The 3,840-nt window shown below is 46.5% G+C and overlaps 1 non-coding gene across 1 annotated transcript; it reads right to left on the bottom strand.

The window, feature by feature from the left end:
• Positions 1-2,972: 2,972 nt before the first annotated feature.
• On the bottom strand, positions 2,973-3,044 carry TRNAC-GCA (transfer RNA cysteine (anticodon GCA)). Its single transcript has one exon. It is a non-coding gene; the product is annotated as a tRNA-Cys (tRNA).
• Between the last annotated feature and the right edge of the window lie 796 nt (positions 3,045-3,840).

Below are 3,840 nucleotides of genomic sequence, written 5' to 3'. Positions count from 1 at the left end.
TTGCATTTCTCTAATAATTGGCAAGGATGAGCATCTTTCTGTGTACCTATTGGCCATCTGTATATTTTCTTTGGAGAAATGTCTATTTAGATCTTCTGCTCATTTTTCGATTGGACTGTTGTTGTTGTTTTTTTTAATTGAATTGTATGAGCTGTTTGTATATTTTGGGAATTAAGCCCTTGTTGGTTGCATCACTTGCAAATATTTTCTCCCAGTCTGTATGTTGTCTTGTACCATGCATTTCTGATGTGAAAGAAAGGAAGTTCTTGGGGGAACTTCCAGGCAAGGAAGAATCCAAATGCACACGGTCCCCTGGGCTGTCTTTAACCTGCAGAGAGGTGGGCTTGAACCAGGCAGAGCTGGGCTCACCATGGAACTTGCATCCGTAGACTTTTCTCCTGCACTGCTTTACCTTGTTACAGGGGATCTGAGAGGGCCTCCCATTGACTGTAACAATGGGAGGTTCCTGGTGTAGGAAATGGCCTTGTTAGAGGAGCCTTTTTTAAATGAGTAACTAAGATCTACTGAGCTAGGTGCTTAAAAAGTTGTTGATGGGGAAAGGGCATGAGTCTCAGAATCATCTGGATTTGTGTCTTCTCTGAGGTATAAACAAGATAGAAATGTCTATCTTTCTTTTGAAAAAGAGTATGTGGAGGTGAGCAGACCAGGGCTGGCATGGGCACTCCAGGGTGTTTTTAGGGACACAGGCTCTTTTTATCTCTCTGATCAGCCTTCCCTTAAATGTGGGTCCCATTCTCAAGGTTGACTCATGGTCCAAGTTGGCAGCTGGCACTCCAGCCATCACATCTATGCTCCAAGTAGGAAGCATGAATTAGGCCAAAAAGGGGACATGTCACGTTTGTCCTTCTTTTAAGTTTTCCCAGAACTTTTGTCTGATGACTGCTTCTTATCACTCATTTACCTCCCCTAGCCAACGAGAAGTCAGGAAATGTGGTCTTTTAGTTGGGAACATAAATGCTCAGTATAAAATCAGGGTTCTATTACTAAGCAAGAGGGAAGAATGTATTTTGGGTAGTTAACTAGTGAGCTCTGCCCCCTACACACACACACACACATATATTTATACACATATGTGTGTGGAGCACAGTTTATGCTCATTTTTGTAAAGGGGATAAAATATGGACAATATCTAGGGTCTGTATGTTACATAACTCCAGGGACAATGTGATTGGTGGAGTTGTGTAATATACAACCTCTGTGACTGTACTTGGCTGCCCTGGCAATAACCGTCATCTTCCCAACCTTCCATCTATAAAGACCTATCATATGAATGCCTGCTGTTTTTCAGAGCTAATACAATATTTTGCTCAGTTGATGAATTGGTATGTTTTCACTTCTGTTTGATTACCAGGAAACTCAGAGATACGTTTTGTATTCAGCAGCAGTAGCTTCTCCTAACCTGGGCTCTCGGGAATAATAAATTTACATCCTCTCTCAAATGTTCAGTTCTTGCCTTATTTTTTCCCTTGAATTGTTAAAATTGTGGTGAAATACACATAGCATAAAACTTATCATCTGGGCTTCCCTGGTGGCGCAGTGGTTGAGAGTCCACCTGCCGATGCAGGGGACACAGGTTCGTGCCCCGGTCCGGGAAGATCCCACATGCCGCGGAGCGGCTGGGCCCGTGAGCGATGACCGCTGAGCCTGCACGTCCGGAGCCTGTGCTCCGCAACGGCAGAGGCCACAACAGTGAGAGGCCCGCGTACCGCAAAAAAAAAAAAAATCCTCGCTTCCATTGCAGGCGACATGGGTTCGATCCCTGGTTGGGTAACTAAGATCCCATATGCCTCCTGCACGGCCGGAAAAAAAAAAAAAAAAATCATAGAGACAGAAAGAAGGCTGGTCGGTACCAGGGGCTGGCGGAGGGGGGAATGGGGAGTTATTGATTAGTGGGGACAGAGTTTCAGTTTGGTAAATGAAAAAGTTCTGGAGATGGATAGTGGTGATCGTTGTACAACATTATGAATGTGCTTAATACCACTGAACCGTACACTTAAACATGGGTAAGATGATAAGGTTTTTTTTGCGGTTCGCGGGCCTCTCACTGTTGGGGCCTCTCCCGTTGCGGAGCACAGGCTCCGGACGCGCAGGCTCAGCGGCCATGGCTCACGGGCCTAGCCGCTCTGCTGCATGTGGGATCTTCCCGGACCGAGGCACAAACCTGTGTCCCCTGCATCGGCAGGCGGACTCTCAACCACTACGCCACCAGGGAAGCCCAGATGATAAGTTTTATGCTATGTGTATTTCACCACAATTTTAACAATTCAAGGGAAAAAATAAGGCAAGAACTGAACTATGATTTTGACTACCTCATGTAAGTCAGCCCTTGCCTTTTTTTTTTAAATAAGTTTATTTTACTTTTATTTTTTTGGCTGTGTTGGGTCTTTGTTGCTGCACGCAGGCTCTCTCCAGTTGCAGCGAGCGGGCTCTAGGCGCGTGGGCTTCAGTAGTTATGGCTCACAGGCTCTAGAGTGCAGTCTCAGTAGTTGTGGAGCACAGGCTTAGTTGCTCCACAACATGTGGCATCTTCCCGGACCAGGGCTCAAACCCGTGACCCCTGCTTTAGCAAGCAGATTCTGAACCTCTGTGCTACAAGGGAAGCCCAGCCCTTACCTTTTACTACTTGCTCCATTGGTGGACTTTTATTGCATCTTTTACTGCAAGCTGCCTCAGATCCTATTTTTTTGAAGCTAGCTTGGTATAAACAAATAAAATCAGGATGGTAATAATTAGGCACAAGGGAAACACAGAGAAAGCTTAGGGCAGACTTCCTCTGCCCCTCCAGGAAATGAGTATGGCTGAGGAGGTGAAAATGTAGCTCATGAGAAATGTCACAGGAGGAATACTGAAGTCTTTATTTACCCCTTGTTGGAAATTTAGATTCCATGAGGCTGGGCCTCCACAGAAGAAGGAGGTATAACTTCCACTGGAGTGAAAAACAGTCATGACAGAGGGAGCACCTGGATTTGAACCAGGGGCCTCTTGATCTGCAGTCAAATGCTCAACTGCTGAGCTATACCCCCCGCTGCCTACATCTTTTTCACAAGACACTTCCATAGCTGCAGTCTTTCCTAAGCTGTGCTCTCACCATCCTGTGTCTCCCCTGGGGAGCTTCCTGAGCTGCTTCTCTGGGCACCCACCTGCACACCTGTCAGAACTGCTCCCCTTCCTCAGAGCCTGTGTACCTACGCCCACCCAAACACCCCTCTTCCCAGAGCACGTCTCATCCCCTTCCCTCATTATTATTATTATTATTATTATTATTATTATTATTATTATTATTATTACTGAATAGAGGAGGAACTCTACCCAGCCACTTAATATCTAAGATGCTTCATTTCTTTTTTCTTTTTCTTCATCTCCCACTCTCTGTTTTGGTTTCCTTTCCAGGGGACCAAGGCCTGGGACCTATGGGAGGCTGTCGGCGTCTTGGCTTACCCCAGGAGAGGCACCTGGCCAAGAAAGCTGCAGCCCCAGCTTTCCAGGGGAAGAGTGGGCAGGGGTGAGCCCAGAAGTTGGCATAGCCACAGGGCCTGGCACGGGGCTTGGGCTTACTTCCTCTGGAACTCAAACAGCCCCTGCTGTACAGTCCTACATTTTGTAGTACTGAGCCATCGTTGCGTTTCTGTCTGGGTCTTTCTTGGTTATGTTGTACCATACAGTTGGATACGATTTTCTACTATTTCATTCAGATTATTCTGAAGTGAGATTGCCCTTCCCCGATAGAGGAGGGTGTTTCTTTGGCCAAGGGTATGGGAGTAGCTGTGCCCCTGCTAGACCCTCCAAACAAGCTCTCCATTTGTAGGAGAACGTAGGCCC

Source organism: Lipotes vexillifer, unplaced genomic scaffold, assembly GCF_000442215.2.
Source record: "Lipotes vexillifer unplaced genomic scaffold, Lipotes_vexillifer_v1.1 scaffold472, whole genome shotgun sequence".
Lineage (NCBI taxonomy): Eukaryota > Metazoa > Chordata > Mammalia > Artiodactyla > Lipotidae > Lipotes > Lipotes vexillifer.
Note: the sequence above shows the minus strand (reverse complement) of the source record. Positions and strands in the feature narration are given on the sequence as shown.